The 19,397-nt window shown below is 46.5% G+C and overlaps 1 protein-coding gene and 1 pseudogene across 4 annotated transcripts in view; one reads left to right on the top strand and one right to left on the bottom strand.

Moving 5' to 3' along the window:
• SCAP (SREBF chaperone) overlaps positions 1 to 19,397 on the bottom strand; it is a 78,042-nt gene that overhangs the window by 44,539 nt on the left and 14,106 nt on the right. The gene's annotated exons all lie outside the window — the stretch shown is intronic.
• LOC100339594 (leucine-rich repeat-containing protein 42 pseudogene) lies at positions 11,879 to 14,213 on the top strand (annotated as a pseudogene).

Genomic DNA, 19,397 nt, shown 5'->3' with positions numbered 1-19,397 from the left:
AAAGCCAGGAGCCAGGTGCTTCCTCTTGGTCTCCCATGGGGTGCAGGGCTCAAGCACTTGGGCCATCTTCCACTGCCTTCCCGGGCCACAGCAGAGAGCTGGACTGGAAGAGGAACAACCGGGACTAGAACCCGGGGTGCCAGCACCGCAGGCAGAGGATTAGCCTATGAGCCACGGCACTGGCCCCCAAAGTAATTTAATGTAAGTACTAACAGTAGCATAGGAATAGTGAATTGTATAGGAACAGTAGGGGTCACATTTACTGTTATCTTGTACCAAACAGATTTAAGTAGTTTATATAAATTACGTCACTTCATCTAAACAACAGAGGTTAAAACAGAAACCAAAGTCAGCTACTTTTTAGCTGAGGAGACAGAACCATCAAGTCACTCCAAAAGTTACTAAAAACAAAACAAAACAACCCACAAACATTTTGATGGAATCCGGTGAAGGAATTCTGTATACTTCCATTATGTGTTTTTCCTCTGAATGTTATCTTACAAACATACATATGTATCACAGAGTACACTCAACTCTCCTACTTCCTCCTTTAATGTGCCTGGCCCTACAAGGGGCACAAAGGTGAGCCAGAGCATCTGCCTGACGCACTTTGGCTCCACACTAAGCAAAAGACACTGAACAAGTTGGATGGGTGAGGGATTCTGCTTGCCAGACACATTGAGGCAAGAAAGAATAAAGATTCTCTACCCTTAAAGGCTCAACAAGAAAATAAATGTAAAAATTAATAACAATGATCAACAAAAATAAGGTCAGAAAATGCTGCCACCGTTTATCAATATAACACTTTGAACAATTTTCAGACTGTTTTCATACATTAACTTTTTTTTTTTTTTGACTATTTATTTATTTACTTGAAAGAGTTACACAGAGAGAGAAGGAGAGGCAGAGAGAGAGAGAGGTCTTCATCCACTGGTTCACTCCCCAGTTGGCCTCAAGGGCTGGAGCTGGCTGATCCAAAGCTGGAGCTTCTTCCGGGTCTCCCACACGGGTGCAGGGGACCAAGGACTTGGGCCGTCTTCCACTGCTTTCCCAGGCCATAGCAGAGAGCTGGATCAGAAGTGGAGTGGCTGGCGCCACAGCTCACTCGGCTAATCCTCTGCCTGCGGTGCTGGCACCCTGGGTTCTAGTCCCGGTTGGGGGGCCACATTCTGTCCTGGTTGCTCCTCTTCCTATCCAGCTCTCTGCTGTGGCCCGGGAAGGCAGTGGAGGATGGCCCAAATGCTTGGGCCCTGCACCCGCATGGGAGACCAGGAGGAAGCACCTGGCTCCTGGCTTCAGATTGGCAGTGCACCATTTTGGTGTAGTGGACATTTGGGGGTGAACCAACGGAAGGAAGACCTTTCTCTCTCTCTCTCTCTCTCTCACTAACTCTGCCTGTCAAAAAAAAAAAAAAAAAAAAAGTGGAGCAGCCAGAACTCGACCCAGCACCCACATGGGATGCCGGCACTGCAGGCAGCTGCTTAACTGGCTATACCACAGCGCCGCCCCCCCCCCCTTAAAAAAAAATAAGATGTATTTGATTATTTGAAAGGCAGAGTTACAGAAGAGAGACACAGAGAAAGAAAGCAATCTTCCATCCATTGGTTCTTTCCCCAAATAGCCCAAAAGCTAGAGCTGAGCCAGGCAGAAGCCAGCAGCCAGGAGCTTCATCCAGGTCTCCTACAGGGACACAAGCGCATGGCCATCTATCTTCCACTGCTTTTCCAAGGCCATTAGCAGGGAGCTGGATGGGAAATGGCACAGCTGGGACACAAACCTGGACCCATGTTGGATGCTGGCATCGCAGGTGGCAGTTTTACCCACCAAGCCACAACACCATCCCTCATACGTTAATTTCTACAAGAGGTAGAGGTAGACACAGTAGACATTGTTAGGATTCCCAATTTACAGATGGAAGAGACCTGGGTCTTGTACCCTGAAACACAATGGATTGCTCCTTTAATCTCTCTATCCCCCCCCCCTTTTTTTTTTAAGATTTATTTATTTATTTGAAAGGCAGTATTACAGAGAGGCAGACGCAGAGGCAGAGAGAGGTCTTCCATCCACTGGTTCACTCCCCAAATGGCCGCAATGGCTGGCTGGAGCTGCGCCGATCCAAAACCAGGAGCCAGGAGCTTCCTCTGGGTCTCCCATGTGGGTGCAGGGGCCAAGGACTTGGGCCATCTTCTACTGCTTTCCCAGGCCATAGCAGAGAGCTGGATCAGAAGTGGAGCAGCTGGGACTCGAACTGGCACCCATATAGATGCCGGCACTGCAGGTGGTGGCTTTAACTACTACGACACAGCACCGGCTCCTCTATTCTCTCTTGCAAGTAGCTTCCCTCACTCCCTACTTTTAAATACCATTATCTCTTGGAGATAGTACAGGTTTGGTTCCAGACCACCACAATGAAGCAAATACTGCAATAAAATGAGTCATACAAACGTTTTGGCTTCCCAGTGTATATAGAGTTATGTTTATACCATACTATAGTCTGCTAAGTCAAACAGTAGCATTGTATTCTGTTCTCCCATAACCCCCACAAAAAAAAAAAAAGGAAAAAAATGCACTTATCTTAACTACAAAACACATTATTTAACTGGGGTGGACATTTGGTGCAGTGGTTAAGTTGCCACTTGGAATGTCTGCATCACATATTGGAGTGTCTGGGTTCCAGCCCCAGCTATTCCACTTCTGATCCAGCTTCCTGCTAAGATCACCTTGAAAAGCAGCAGTAATGGCTCAACTACTTGGGAAATGGTCAGCTACATGGAGAGATGCAGATTAAGTTCTACAATCCTCATGCAGCGTGGCCGAGTGCTGACTATTGCAGACATTTGAGCAGTAAACCAGCACACAGAACATCTGTTTATCTCTCGTATAAATAAAAAATTTAAAACACTAAATTATCTAAAAATATATTGCTAAAAAATGCTAATGATAATCTGAGTTATTGGAAAAATTGTGGCAATAGACTTGCTTGGCGCAGGGTTGCCACAACCTTCAATTAGTAAAACCAAACTAAACCACAACAAGAACAAAAAATCCACATTATCAAGCACAATAAAGGGAAGCACAGAATTTGTCATATCTAGGTGCCCAGATCTGAGCTCAGAAACCATATACTTCACCTACAGCACTGTAGCCGTAAAATCACACATGGCGTCACTACAGGCATTTCAGCTATAAAACCACATATCCATTAATTGGGAAAACTCACAAGCTGCAAAATCAGGTACCACAGGTACCTGGGCATATGAAAAGAAAGGTGCTGGAACAGGTCACAGAAACCTACGGGATTTTTTGACTGTAAGTATATCCAAAATAGTGACTATCCTAACGAAAACTGGAGAGTTCTAGCTCCATGGAATCTGCATGAGTCAATAAACTCATGGCTCTATGTTTCCTTTTTGAAGGTTTTCACATTTAGGAGAGACCAATTTTATCAAAAGAAAATATATCCAGACTGAGGCTTTCTTTTTTCCTTCTTCTAGATTTATTTATTTGAAAAGCAGAGATACATGGAGGGAGGAGAGAACATCATCATCCATCCACTGGTTCACTCCCCAAATGGCCACAATAACCAGAGGTGGGCCACCCAAAGCCAGGAGCTTCTTGCAGGTCTCCACATGGGTGCAGGGGCCCAAGCACTTGGGTCATCCTCTGCTGCTTTCCTAGGCACATCAGCAGGGAGCTGGACGAAAGTGGAGCAGCTGGGACTCAAACTGCCACCCATATGAGACGCCGGCACTGTGGGCAGAGGTTTAACCTTCTATGCCACAGCACCAGCACCCAGAATGAGGCTTTCTGCAGTTTCACAAGAGAGCCCAGAGTGGGACAGTGTTTCCCAGTTCTAAGTACCATTGTAGGAATATCTTTAAGATACTACAAGTAGTATTCCAGACCACTCCAACAGGCAAAATTGTAACATTTTGCCTTGTACAATATTCAGTGTATCACTCCTTGCACCAAAGGAATTGACTTTTGTAGAATTCTCAGATTTTTTCCCCTTAAAATCTTTATATACTTGCTGCAGCTTTCTTTAATTATGAGAAAACCTGCCACTGATCACTTAAAAACTTCAATGTGCTAGGAAAATGTCATCTACCTATGAAGCAACATGACTTCCACATTACTGAAACTACTCCTTGTCAAATGAGCTAATTCCCTTTAGAAAAAAAAAATTATCAGTATTCTTGGTTTGTCATTCACTGCTCTAACCTGAATTTCTCCACCTCACCACATAGACTCACAGCACACATTGTCATCTTGTTCCTGTCTTTTCACTCTGCAGAGCCCACAAAAACTTGGTGTTATTTCTCAACTTCCCTCTCCCCCTCACCAAGCCCAGCCAACTCCCCAGCTGTGTCTTTCTTGCTCCCTTTGCCACTGCCCTGCCTAAGCTTTGACCTGGCTTTGCCACAATACAAGCTCCTGGCTCCAGTCTGGCCCAGCCCTGGTCGTTGCAGCCATTTGGGTAGTGAACCCAGGAATGGAAGATCTCTGTCTCTCTCCTTCTCTCTCTGTAACTCTGCCTTTCAAATAAATAAAAAAATCTTTTATTTATTTATTTACTTTTTTAAGATTTATTGGGGCCGGCGCTGTGGCGTAGTAAGTAAAGCTATGATCTGCAGTGCCAGCATCCCATATGGGCACCAGTTGGAGTCCCGGCTACTCCACTTCCGATCCAGCTCTCTGCTATGGACTGGGAAAGCAGCAGAAGATGGCCCAAGTCCTTCAGTCCCTGCACCCACATGGGAGACCCAGAAGAAGCCTGTTAAAGCCCTAGTCTACAGAACTGGAATCCCATGAGGGTGCCAGTTCAGGTCCTGGCTGCTCCACTTCCAATCCAGCTCCCTGCTAACGTGTCTGGGAAAGCAGCAGAGGATGGCCCTAGTCCTTGGGCCCCTGCACCTACATGGGAGACCCGGAAGAAGCCAGTTAAAGCCCTGGTATACAGCACTGGTATCCCATAAGGGTGCCAGTTCAGGTCCTGGCTGCTCCACTTCCTTTTTTTTTTTTTTTTAACTTTTATTTAATGAATATAAATTTTCAAAGTACAGCTTATGGATTACAGGGGCTTCCCCCCCATAACTTCCCTCCCACCCGCAACACTCCCCTTTCCCGCTCCCTCTCCCCTTCCATTCACATCAAGATTCATTTTCAATTCTCTTTATATACATTAGATCAGTTTAGCATATATTAAGTAAAGCTTACAACAGTTTGTACCCACATAGAAACACAAAGTGAAAAATACTGTTTGAGTAATAATTATAGCATTAAATCACAATGTACAGCACATTAAAGACAGAGATCCTACATGAGGAGTAAGTGCACAGTGACTCCTGTTGTTGACTTTACAAACTGACACTCTTGTTTATGGCATCAGTAATATCCCTACGCTCCAGTCATGAGTTGCCAAGGCTATGGAAGCTTTTTGAGTTCACCTACTCTGACCTTATTTAGACAAGGTCATAATCAAAGTGGAAGTTCTCTCCTCCCTTCAGAGAAAGGTACCTCCCTCCTTCTTTGATGGCCTGTTCTTTCCACTGGGATCTCACTCACGGAGATCTTTCATTTAGTTTTTTTTTTGCCAGAGTGTCTTGGCTTTCCATGCCTGAAATACTCTCATGGGCTTTTCAGGCTGCTCCACTTCCAATCCAGCTCCCTGCTAATGTGTCTGGGAAAGCAGCAGAGGATGGCCCTAGTCCTTGGGCCCTAGTTCTTGGGCCCCTGCATCCACATGGGAGACCTGGAGGAAGTTCCTGAGTTTAGATTAGCTGAGCTCTGGCTGTCACAGCCATTTGGGGAGTGAACCAGTGGATGGAAGACCTCGCTCTCTCTAACTCTTCCAAATAAATAAAGTATATCTTTTTTAAAAATGCGAGGGAATACAGTATGCTACTTTCATGTGAAAGAAAAAACTCTGTGTGTTTATATATGTATGCACAAAACACTCCTGAATGGACACACAAGAACTAGAAACACCAGCTGACTCTAGGGAAAGGGTGCACACAATACCCCCCAAACGGACACACAGGAACTAGTAACACCAGCTGCCTCTAGGGAAAGGATCTGGTAGCCAGGAAAGGAGGGAAGGCAAACATTGTACCTTCTGAACTCTGGATCATTTGAGTGAATTCTTGCATTGAGAAGTTAAAATTTAAAAATAATAAGCAAAGCTTTGTTGTGGAAGTAGCAGTCCTCTCTCCTAAGCTTCTGTAACTGTATCTCCACCCTGCTCTGTGTTCACTCCCACCCTCTGGCCTGCCGTGACTGACTGCAGTGTCAGAAGGTCGTAGTTGAATTACTTTGTGTTCCCTTGAGTACCCAGCACCTCCTTTGGTGCCAAGCGGAAAGTCACTGCAAGTCTGTTCACGGTGCTAAACTAGTCCACTGGTACAAACAATCCATCCCTTTGGAGGAGAAAAAAAAAAAAGTTGTTTTTTTTTTTCCAAAGTTGTTTTGCAAAATGAGCCAGTACTCAAGCAGGAAACTGCTTCTGTAAACATCAAAATTAGCCAAATAAGCTACAAGATTTTTCAGCAGACCAAGTTAACAGCACTGAAAGAAAGGAATTTCAGTTAACAAATGCCTGAAAAAGACACACATTTGAGAAGCTGAATATTGTCACATTTTAGAATACTTGCAGGGATCTCACAGCCACACCCATAACGTAGGAAGATCTAATTACTTTCTTATGATGGCTGTCATAAATAACCAGACAAAATGCCAACCTCCTTCACAACTGAACATCAATAAATACATTAAAAGAGTTTCTTCCTGGGGCTCATGTTGTGGCACAGTGAGTTAAATCACCACCTGTGATGCTGACATCCCATATGGATGCCAGTTCGAGTCCCAGCTACTCCACTTTCGATTCAGCTTCCTGCTAATGGGCCTGGGAAAGCAGCAGAAAATGGCCCAAGTGCTTGGGCCCCTGCTTCCCATGTGGGAGACCTGGATGGAGTTCCAGGCTCCTGGCTTCATCCTCACCCACCCTGGTCATTAGGGCCATCTGGGGAGTGAACCAGGAGACAGAAGATCTAACTCTGCCTTTCAAATAAATAAATCCTTAAAAAAAAAAAGTTTCTTCCACAGTACCAGCTCCTTATGAAACCAGTCACAGCAAGAATGGTAAAAAGGCAGAAAGAACAAAGGGGCCCTCCTGTAATGTGGAACATCTCTTTTTTTATCCTAGTTGGGAAACTGGCCTGAGCCAAAAAGCAAGTGTGATAGTCAAAGAGAAAGAAAAATGGGGCCCTGCTGTCAAAGTCACCCAGAAGGCAGTGGCTGGAGCTGTGACCAGCTCAGGACTATGGTAAAGATAAACAGCTCCCCACAACAGGCCCCAAGGCAGAACTTTTTCTGTCCTATAGAAAGTAACAACTAAGTTGGCAGGATGAGCTCATCACACAATAAACACTTTTCTTAACGGACCTTGTACAAACTTTCCAATGAGCATAAAACCCCCAGATCATTTTCCTTCAATGGCTTCTTCCTTCTGAAGAAGCTCCTCCCAGCTGCTTTCCTGGGAGTTCTCCCTCTGCTCTTTCAATCTCTCTCTGCTCTTTTCAATAAAAGTTTTGCTAAAAATTGTCTTCTCAGTTTGTTCATCTGCTTCATACTTTGGTGCAGACAGAGCAAGTTCTCAGAGTTCAAATCAGCTGTAACACCTACACCTTTTTACTACCTCTTGACATGGTCAAGAATGACTAACAAAGGGACTGAACTGACCTGACCACTTTTAAGAACATGGGCAAAGAAATCAGCTTTAAAGCTGGAAACATGGGAATGGGACTTACAAAACTCTGTTTTGTTTTTTTTTCTAAGATTTATTTATTTATTTAAAAAGCAGAGTTACAGAGATGCAGAGGCAGAGACAGAGAGAAGTCTTCCATCTGCTGGTTCACTCCCCAAATGGCCATAACAGCCAGAACTGCGCCAATCTTAAGTCAGGAGCCAGGAGGGTCTTCCAGGTCTCCCACGTGGGTGCAGGGCCTTGTACCATCTTCCACTGCTTTCCCAGGTCATAGCAGAGAGCTGGATAGGAAGTGGAGCAGCCAGGAATCAAACTGGAGCCCATATGGGATGCCGGCACTGCAGGCAGCAGCTTTACCGGTTACGCCACAGTACCGGTCCCACATCACTGCTTTGTAACTACTTCAAGAGCTCTTTAATATATATGTCACAGGAAAGATGGTTCTTTTGTGTAGGAAGTTAGAAATTAGCTTATGTGTGTAAAAGGGGCCTAAGGAAAGCAAAGCTTGAAAGCATACTTTGGAAGCAACACAGTATTTTAGACTACAAAGCTTGCCCACCCCAATAAATTTACAAGTGGTCTCAGCATTCCTCCCAAGGAAAGCTCTCCAAGAAAATCCTACCTGCTTAGCACCAAATGGGTTGCCTGGCCTGATCACAATGGCAATAAAACCTTCACAGCCTTCCCCCAAGGAATGCACCCTAGGGGATGCACCCACTCTGATAGCACTGAGTAGTAAAACCTTGGGAGTCATTTTACCTAATTCACACTCAGAAAATCCTTTGTCTTGGAGAAGACGGAGGAGGAAAAGGAGAAATGGCTGGAAGAACTGTACCTCATTCCCTTGTAAGCTCCAGTCTGAATATAGACTACACTCTGAGCTTTTTCCTGATCTGTCCACCTGGGCCATCACGTGTAGTCTCTCCATTAAACCATGTGACCTTGGGGGCCAGCGCCATGGCTCACTTGGTTAATCCTCTGCCTGCAGTGCCGGCATCCCATATGAGTGCCTGGTTCTAGTCCCAGTTGCTCCTCTTCCAGTCCAGCTCTCTGCTATGGTCCAGGGAGGCAGTGGAGGATGGCCCAAGTGCTTGGGCCCCTGCACCCGCATGGGAAACCGGGAGGAAGCACCTGGCTCCTGGCTTCGGATCGGCGTAGTTCCAGCCGTGGCTGCCATTTGGGGACTGAACCAACAGAAGGAAGACCTTTCTCTCTGTCTCACTAACTATTAAATAAAAAATAATAAATAAATAAATAAACGGCGTGACCTTGCTTTCCCCGGTCTGAGTGACTGGGCACTCTCTCTCTCAAATTCTGTCTGTAGAGGCGCCCATCATTCTGCTGGATGCCCTACCCAATTAAACCTTGCTACCTTGCTTGCCACTCCTCTGTCTCACGTCTGTAGTCTTTCTTGCGTGAAGAAAAGAACCTATTCCACTAATCTCCACTGACAGTTCCATTCCAAAACAGAGTAAAAGCTGTTTTTGAAGGGAAGGTGGTACAGAGGACAGCTAAGCAATGGGCTCACCTGCAGTCCTTCTCCTTGGGGATCCCTCTAGAGCTGTCTCAGCACGGTGACTGCTGGCTTCACCGGCCCCCTTCAACAACCTCTCTCTCAGGAGGCCCATCTGTTACCAAAGGCCTCTTGTCCCTATGCTTCCCACTCTGTTCACTGCTGGACCCACATCAGGCCCCAGGACTCCTCGCACACTCTTGAAAGCAAAGGCTGGTGCCCTGGGCTCAAAAGTCTAACTGCTGTGGGTCCTTCTTAGTCTATGAAGTCTGACAAATAAACAGAAATTATTTCTACATGGTGCTAATTCCCAAACATTTAGTCAAAGTCTAAAAGCAAATTTTACTTGCTCCCTTTTCATACAGTCTGAACTAAGTAACATCGTTCAGGCAAGAGGACAGCTATAGTTTATAATATACACTCTGGGACCAGATAAAATGTTCAAAATTACTTCTCAAACTAGAACATGCTTGTCTTCCTAAGATTTAGCAGGATGCAGTTCCAAGCTCCTGGCTTTGGCCTGACCCAGCAATGACCATCTGGGGCTTGAACAATCAGATGGAAGATCTCTGCCTCTCCCTCTCTCTGTCACTCTGCCTTTCATATAACTAACTAATTAATAAAGGGAGGGATGGCTTTGAGGCACAGAGGGTTAAGCCACTCCTGCGACATCAGCATTCCACATGAGCACCAACTCAAATCCTGGCTACTCTACTTCTGATCCAGCTCCCTGATAATGTGACTAGGAAGACAGCAGAAGATGATCCAAGTACTTGGGCTCTTGCTACCCACATAGGAGATCCAAATGGAATTTCAGCCTCCAGTGGCTTTGGCCTGGCTCAGCCCTGGCCGATGTAGCCATTTAGAGAATGAACAAGTGGACAGAAAATTTATCTGTCATTTTGCCTTTCAAATAAATAAAATAAACCTTTTTAAAAAAGCAAAGACAAGACAGTCATCTGAGTGTGGGTGTTACAGCACAGTGAGTTAATAAGCTGCTCCTTGGGATACCTCCATTCCCTATCAGAATACTTGGTTCCAGTCCCAGCTGCTCCATTTCCAATCCAGGTTCCTGCTAATGTGCATCCTGGGAGGCAGCAGATGATGCTGAAGTCCCTGCCAGATACACAGAAAGGCCTGAATGGAGGTCTAGGCTCCTGGCTGTGAACTAGCCCAGCCTTGGCTGTTGTGGGCATGTGGGGGATGAACTGACAGACCTGACAGACTGCAGATTCTCTCTCTTTCCCTCTACCTTTCTCTCTCTTTCTCACTGTTGCTTTGCCTTTCAAATAAATAAGTAAGTAAACATGAAAAAAAAATCGTTTGCCAACCTCTGCCCTTAGACTATGCGTATATTAAAAACACAGGGAAGCCTCTATTCTTTCAACCAAAGGAGCTGCCCATTTAAGGAAGGATTGTAAAGCTCCTCGTGGTGGACTGCTGCCTGCGAAGCCAGCATCCCATACAGGTGCCAGTTCGAGTCCCGGCTGCTCTACTTCTGATTCAGCTCCCTGGCAACGTGCCCAGGCAAAGCAGTAGAAGATGACCCAAGTCCTTGGGCCCCTGTACCCATGTGGGAAAGTAGAAGGAGGCTCCTAAATTTGGCCTGGCACAACCCTGGCCACTGTGGCCATTTGGGGAGTGAACCTGTGGTCAGGAAATCTCTTTCTCCCCCTCTCTGTAACTCTTTCAAATAAAAAAAAAAAAAAAAAAGAAAAAAACTCCCAAGTGAGTCTCTTGATCTCTCTCTCACCCTCTCCTCCTGCCCACTGGGCTTCCCCCACCCGAAAATAAACCTTTCCTCTAACTGCAGTGTTTGTTTTATGGCAGCCTTAAGTTGGTTCCGTGACTCAGATCCAGGCTCCCCATTAACTTTGCTCTCCATTTGGGATGTGAGCTACCTTGGGGTCCTGGATTTCTGTCAGTCACAAAACACACCCCCGGACCTTCTTCCACGCCACCAAACTCTCCATGATCTCCATCCACACGCCAGCCACTCAAATTCCTGAGAAGGTGGAGAACAAGGACTGGAATAAGATTCACAAGGCCTGTGTCAAAGAGGTCCATCCGGGGGACCCCTTCCAGCCACCTTTGAGCCTTCGCGCGGGGCCTCTCACATAAGCCAAGTGGCACTGCAGTTTAGGAAACTGGCAAAAAGAAAATCCTCAGCATCTCATTCCACTGAACATGAACACAACTGCTCTAAAGTTACATTCCTTCCAAAAACCTGAAGTGGCTCTGTCACCTGAAAAGAACAGAAGACATGCCAGCCCTGTGATGGCACTGTGGTGCAGGTCCTGGCTCATTCAGGGCTCCAGTCACACTGTGCTATCCATCAAAACCCAACAGATAAGGGCACCTAGGAACACATCTAATGGGAAATACCACTGAGCAACTCCTCTGTCCTGTTGGGTTGGGAGCAGAACTGTGAGAGCACCAGGATGCTTGCTAACTCTGCGTCTGTGGAGACAGCTGTCAGCCTCCACCAGATGCCAAACCAATGGTGCTGCCCGACCCTGGACTGTAAACCTCCAACTGTCAGCCGCAAAACACCTCTTCCTTCCCAAGAAGCTCCTCTCAGCTTTGTGCCCCGGGCGCGAGCTGTTTCCCTGTCAGCCGCGCCGGGGGAGGAGGGAGTCGCCACCGAGGTGCTGCCACTTGCTGCCCCGGGTAGAGACACAGTCACACCCAAGGCCATGTCTTACTACCTCAACTCAGAAAACCACCGGGACCCAGGTCCCATCTACGTACGAGAAAACGGTCAGCTGCACGTGGTCAGTCTGGCTCTGGACAACGTCAGGAGTAGCCTGCAGAAGCCGAGGCCCTTCTGACTGTTTTCCAAAGGCTTTTCTGTGGAGCTTTGCATGAACAGGGAAGATGACACTGCACAGCAAGAGAAGACTGATCATTTCATCTTCACGTACACCCGGGAGGGGAATCTTTGGGACCCGGCCAAATCCCTCTTCAACCTCGTCCTCGGCTTCATCTCCGACAACGTTGATCACGTTGATTCCCTCAGTGGCTTTCCTGAGCAGATTGCTGAAAAACTGTTCTCTGCTGCTGAAGCCAGACAGAAATTCACAGAGCCAGGTGCAGGGCTGAGAGCTTTGCAGAAATTTACTGAGGCCTATGGAAGTCTGGTGATTTGCTCCCTGTGTTTGCAGAACAGGTATCTGGTGATTTCAGAAAAGCTTGAGGAGATTGTCTTTCTGGGGACTGACCTGCCTGGATCTTCCCGGTTGCAAGCTTGGAGATGACCACGAACTTCTAGAACACCTCACCAATGAGGCTCTGTCCAGTGTCACTCAACTCCACCTGAAGGATAATTGTTCATTGGATGCTGGGGTGAGGAAAATGACAGCCCCTGTTCGAGTGATGAAGAGAGGTCTTGAAAATCTAACGTTATTAGACTTATCTTGTAACCCTGAGATCACAGATGCAGGAATTGGATACCTGTTTTCTTTTAGAAAACTAAACCGCTTAGATATCTCTGGGACAGGGCTCAAGGATGTAAAAGCCCTCAAGCACAAGCTGCAGAGACACATGGGCCCTGTTCACTCCAAAGTGCCCTTGAAGGAATCTGACCACAGTAACTGCAAGACGGAGGGCTGGGCCGATCAGACCGTGCGGCAGTGGGAGCGGAAGACGGTGAAATCTGTGAAGACGCCAACAGCGGCGGAGCCTCGGAAACCAGCGCAGTACTTCTACAGCAGCCGGTTTCTCACAGAGGCCGCGCTAAGGTGTCCCCTGGAAGACACTTCTGGGAAACTCCAGTTTTTTGGTTTTTGTTTTTGTTTTTTTGACAGGCAGAGTGGACAGTGAGAGAGAGAGACAGAGAGAAAGGTCTTCCTTTTGCCGTTGGTTCACCCTCCAATGGCCGCCACGGCCAGCGCGCTGCGGCCAGCGCACCGCGATGATCCGATGGCAGGAGCCAGGTACTTCTCCTGGTCTCCCATGGGGTGCAGGGCCCAAGCACTTGGGCCATCCTCCACTGCACTCCCTGGCCACAGCAGAGAGCTGGCCTGGAAGAGGGGCAACCGGGACAGAATCCGGCGCCCCGACCGGGACTAGAACCCGGTGTGCCGGCGCCGCAAGGCGGAGGATTAGCCTAGTGAGCCGCAGCGCCGGCCGAAACTCCAGTTCTACAGAGAGAAGACTGCAGACTCCCACGGCCGCTGTTGAAACACGAGGCTGTCTCAACCCAGGAGGCAAAGAAGAGCAAGAAGAGAGCTTTTGAGGAGTCAGAGAAGGAGCAGAGTAGCTCCTCACAGGCTTCCAAGCAGAAGTGCGTGTACCTCACTGTGCAGGACTGGGAGTCAGTAAACTCCGACTGATTGCAGCTACAGGCAGACCTTTTCTCCCAAAACTCTAACTTAAGAGAAAGGGGAATAGCCAGCGCTGCGGCTCACTAGGCTAATCCTCCGCCTTGCGGCGCCGGCACACCAGGTTCTAGTCCCAGTCGGGTCACTGGATTCTGTCCCGGTTGCCCCTCTTCCAGGCCAGCTCTCTGCTGTGGCCAGGGAGTACAGTGGAGGGTGGCCCAAGTGCTTGGGCCCTGCACCCCATGGGAGACCAGGAGAAGTACCTGGCTCCTGCCATCGGATCAGCGCGGTGCGCTGGCCGCACCATTGGAGGGTGAACCAATGGCAAAAGGAAGACCTTTCTCTCTGTATCTCTCTCTCTCTCCCTGTCCACTCTGCCTGTAAAAATAAAAAATTTAATTAATTAATTAATTAAAATAATAAAATAAGAGAAAGGGGAATGATGATGATTTACTTTTTGTTTGAATTTACCTATGGCATTAGCATAGCAAGCAGATACTTCTACTTTTGTGGTGGGGAGGGGAATGCTATGGAAGTAAGTAATAATTTCTAATGCATATTTTCAATACATAGTAATTTTTTCAAATAAACATTTTTGCTGTCCAAAAAAAAAAAAAAAAAACTCCTAAGTGGACTGAGTCATGACTCTTAAAGATCAAATACCATCAAAAGGCAAGCACTGCAATGGCTACCCATGGGGATAGTATCCTCAAACAGAAAACATCTACAACATGTTCTTTCTCAGGCTTAGGTGACATGGTGTCTTCACTGATATCCCTCCCACCTTCCAGCTGCTGCTTCCAGCCTCCCTTACCGGCCCCTGGGAGACTTTACTCCCAGGCTGCTTCATCACCCACCTGTTCTCCTCAGGGCTTCTCAGGCAGTTTTGTGGCACTAAGTCTCATTTGTCTGCTGATGACCCCCATACATGCCTTTCAAGCCTCTACCCTAAGCCCCACTATAACCACACTCTTATTTCCATTTAGAATCTCTACTCAGATGTCTAATAAGCATCTCAAATCTAACAAGACCAAATATTGAACTCTTGACCCCCCCATACCCTAAAATATTAATTACACCACTAGCCACACTGTTTATTGCTCGGGTCAAATGTTTAGAAGACAACCTGGAGACATTTGAATCCCACATTTGAATGAGCTAGTTTTAAGATTTTATCTCCAAACCGTATCTCAATCTAATGACCAATCATCATCTCCTTGGCTACTCTCCCACCACTGACCATATGGTCAGCTGACCATATGGCCTCGCTCCATCCTCCATACACCTTTCTAAAGAACAATCACTGATGTCACTACGCTGCGTGAAACACTCATGGCGCCGGCGCAGTGGCACAGCAGGTGAAAACCCTGGCCTGAAACGCCGGCATCCCTTATGGGCACCAGTTCTAATCCCAGCTGCTCCTCTTCCAATCCAGCTCTCTGCTATGGCCTGGGAAAGCAGTAGAAGATAGCCCAAGTGCTTGGGCCCTGCACCAACTAGGGAGACCCAGAAGAAGCTCCTGGCTTCAGATGGCGCAGCTCCAGTGTTACGGCCATCTGGGGAGGGAACCAGCGGATGGAAGACCTCTCTCTGTGTCTCTACCTCTCTCTGTAACTGTCTTTCAAATAAATAAAATAAATCTTAAAAAAAAAAAAAAAGAAAAAGGAACACTCTAATTGTTTCCCCTTAGACTTAAAGTAAAATCAGGAGCGAGGGTTGTAGTGCCGTGGGTTAAGCCACTGCTTGAGATAACTGCATCCTGTATCACAACGCCTGTTTGAATCCCATCTGCTTCGCTTCTAATCGAGCTCCCTGTTAATCCCTCCTGGAAGGCAGTGGATGATGGCTCAAGTGCTTGGACTCCATGTGGGTGAAGTTGAAGGCTCCTGGTTAGCCTGCCCGAGCCCTGGCTGTTGTGGGCATTTAGGAGTAAACCAGCAGATCAAAGATTGATCACTCTCTTTCTCATTTTCTTCCCGTCCTCCCATCCTCTTCCCTCCAACTTTCAAGTACATGAAAATAAATTTTTTTTAAAGATTTATTTTATTTATTTGAAAGCCTGAGTTACAGAGAGAGGTAAAGACACAAAGAAAGGTCTTCCATCCGCTGGTTCCCTCCCCAGATGGCCGCAATGGCCGGAGTTGCACCAATCTGAAGCCAAGAGCCAGCAAATTCTTCCGGGTCTCCCACACAGGTGCAGGGACCCACGGACCTGGGCCATCCTCTACTGCTCTCCCATGCCACAGCAGAGAGCTGGACCAGAAGAGGAGCAGCCAGGACTAGAATCAAACTAATTATCAGGCTACAGTCCCTACAAAATCTGGCCCCTACTATATTTTAGATCTTCTTTCCAAGGCTCCAGCTACATAAGAAGGATTTCCTTCCATCCCTTGAACAAGTGAAGACTGTATCCTACATTTAGGTTTCTGTACTACCCATTCTGCTGCAAAGTTTTCCTCCAGATTTTATATGACTGCCACCATCTCATCTCTCAGGTCTCAGAAAGGCCTGTCCCAAGGCAAGCTAAAACTCTCCTCTACCACTACCCAGGCAATCTCTATCCCATTTAAAATAATATCAAATGCTTAAGCAGGTTCATGGTATGCCAACTCCTCTTCCTGCTGCTTTCATCCACTTTGTTTCCCCCCATACCTTTCACTGAATTGTTATTTATTTATTCTATGTGTCATCCCATTCCCTGTGAGACATAAGCTTGTTGAGAGCAGGGGTGGTCTTACTCATTTCTGAAGCCCCAGCACTTTGAACAGTGTCTGGCATATACGAGGAACTCACAATTTGTTTACTGATTAGAAATTGGGGAAAAAAAAGGTAGATATTAAAAAATGTATCTCTAACGATAAAAAGGGATTTATTCTTAGAATGCAAGAATGGTTCAAACAAGAATTAATTATGGGGGCCAGCACTGTGGCACAGCAGGTTAACGCCCTGGCCTGAAGTGCTGGCATCCCATATGGGCGCCAGTTCTAATCCTGACTGCTCCACTTCCAATCCAGCTCTCTGCTATGGCCTGGGAAAGCAGAAGATGGCCCAAGTCCTTGGGTCCCTGCACACGCATGGGAGACTCGGAAGAAGCTCCTGGCTCCTGATCGGCACAGCTCTGGCCATTGCGACCATCTGGGGAGTGAACCATCGGACAGAAGACCTTTCTCTCTGCCTTTCCTCTCTCTGTGTTCCTCTTTCAGATAAATAAATAAATCTTTAAAAAAAAAAAAAAAAAAAAGAACTAATTAGGGCCCCGGCACTGTGACGTAGCAGGTAAAGCTGCCACCTTCAATGCCAACATCCAATACGGGCGCCAGTTTGAGTTCTGGCTGCTCTACTTCCAATCCAGCTCTCTGCTATGGCCCAGGAAAGTAGTGGAAGATGCTGCAAGTGCTTGGACCCCTACACCTGTATGGGACATCCAGAAGAAACTCCTAGCTCCTGGCTTCAGATTGGCGCAGTTCTGGCCATTGCGGACATCTGGGAAGTGAACCAGCAGATGAAAGACCTCTCTCTCTCTCTCTCTCTGCATAACTCTGCCATTCAAATAAATAAATCAACTGATCTTTAAGAAAAATTAATTAATGTGACATACAACATTAATAAAGGAAAAAAATGCACAATGATCATCTCATTGATGCATAAAATGTATGTGACCAAACGCAATACCTTTGGAGCACATGTTAAGCCTAGCAGTTAAGATGCCGCCAAGTGAGATACCTGGATCCCACATCAGAGCACCTGGGTTTAATCACCAGCTCTAACTCATCTCTAGTTTTTGTTACTGCAGACCTCTACAGGCAGCTCAAGTAACTGGTTTCCTACCACCCTTGTGAAAGACCTGGATTGAGTTCTCAGACCCACTTCTGCCCAGTTCAACCCAGCCCAAGCTGTTGCAGGTATTTCAGGAATCAATCTGTAGATAAGAGTTCCTTCTCTCAAATAAGTAAAAATTTTAAAATGTTTAAATATTCAACATTATTTTCTAAACTTTTATTTTCATCTATTTGAAAAGCTGAGTGAGGGCTGGCACTGTGATGAGGCAAGTTGGGTTGCTATCTGAGATGCTGGCATTCCATATGGACACCTGTTCATGTCACAGCTGCTCTACTTCCAATTAATGCACTGGGAAGGCAGCAGAAGACGGCCTAAGTCTTTGGGCTCCCAGACCCACAGGGGAGACCAGGATGAGGCTCCTGGTTCCTGGCAGAGATCTGGCCATTGCAGCTATCTGGGGAGTGACCCAGTGGATGGAAGATCTCTCTCCCTCCCTCCCTCTAATTCTATCTTTCAAATAATTAACAGAAAGCAAAAAAAAAAAAAAAAAAAAAAAAAAAAAGAACAAGAAAAGGAAGGAACGAAGGAAGGAGAAAAGAAAAGCTGAGTGACGGGCAAGGGTGGGGTGGAGAGGCCTTTTTCTATCTGCTGCTTTATTCCCCAAATGGCAGCAACAGCTGAGGTTGGGCTGAGTCAAAACCAGGAACACAGAGCTCCACCTGGGTATCCCATGCGGATAGCAAGGGCCCAAGCACTTAAGTCATCACCCACTGCCTCCCAAGATACATCAGCAGAGAGCCACATAGGAAGTAAAGCACCTAGACCTTGATCCCAGGCATTGTGATATGGGACACAGGCATCCCAAGTGGCAGTTTAACCTACTGCACCACATGCTTTTTTACTTTTATTCTTTTTTTCAGCGGCAGAGAGACACATGCCCATATGGCCAGGGGACTGAAACTAGGAAGCAGAAAGTCAATCCAGTTTCCCATGTAGGTGGCAGGAACTCAACTACCTGAGTCATCACCACTGCCTCCCTGGTGCACATCAGCCAGAAACGGGAATCAGTAGCTCACAGCAGGGATTAAACCCGGTTACTACAGTGTGGAATGGGGGCATCCTAATCCACATCTTAACCACTAAGCCAAATGATGGTCTCTCAACTCTTTCTTGGTTTAAAAAAAAAAAATACACCAGATAAACTAGGAATAGAAAGACTCTTCCTCAACATGATAAAGGCTACTTATGAAAAACTAACAGCTAACATCACATTCAATGGTGGAAGACAGAAACTCTTTCTACTAAGATCAGGAACAAAACAGGATGTCCACTTTTGCAACTCTTGCTCGGCACATTATTGAAAGCTCAAGCCAGAGTAATAATGCAAGAACCTTCTCCCCTTCCTCATTTACCCTTTCTCCCCAGGCACTGCAATTGGAAAGGGAGAAGCAGAATTGTCTCTGCTTCCAGATAACAGCCTTGTATGCCGAGAACCCTAAAGATTCCATACACACATACAAGAAAAACCCGTTAGACTACTCAACAAATTCAACAAAATTGAGGATGAACATAATAAAATGAGTAGCAACTTCTATAAACAATGAAGAGTTTAAGAATATTAACAAAATATTCCATTTAAATAGCATCAGAAAAATAAAATACTTATGAATAAATTTAACCAAGGACAGGCAAACTGAATTTAAACTGAAATTACAAGAAATTGTTGAAAGAAATTAAACGTATTTAAGAGCAGTAGTTGTGGTGTAGCAGGTTAAGCCGCCACCTGCAGCACTGGCACCCCGTACGGGTGCCAGTTTGAGTCTCAGCTGCTCTACTTCTGATCCAACTCCCTGCTAATACACCTGGGAAAGCAGCGGAAGATGGCCCAAGTGCTTGGGCCCCTGCATCCATGTGGGAGACCCAGATGAAGCTCCTGGCTTAGGTCTGGCCCAGCCTTGGCCGTTGAAGCCTTTTGGGGAGTGAACCAGCAGATGGAAGATCTCTGTCTCTTCCTCTCTCT

This window comes from Oryctolagus cuniculus, chromosome 10 (assembly GCF_964237555.1).
Source record: "Oryctolagus cuniculus chromosome 10, mOryCun1.1, whole genome shotgun sequence".
NCBI lineage: Eukaryota > Metazoa > Chordata > Mammalia > Lagomorpha > Leporidae > Oryctolagus > Oryctolagus cuniculus.
The sequence above is the reverse complement of the archived record's forward strand: the minus strand, read 5'-3'. Positions and strand labels throughout refer to the sequence as shown.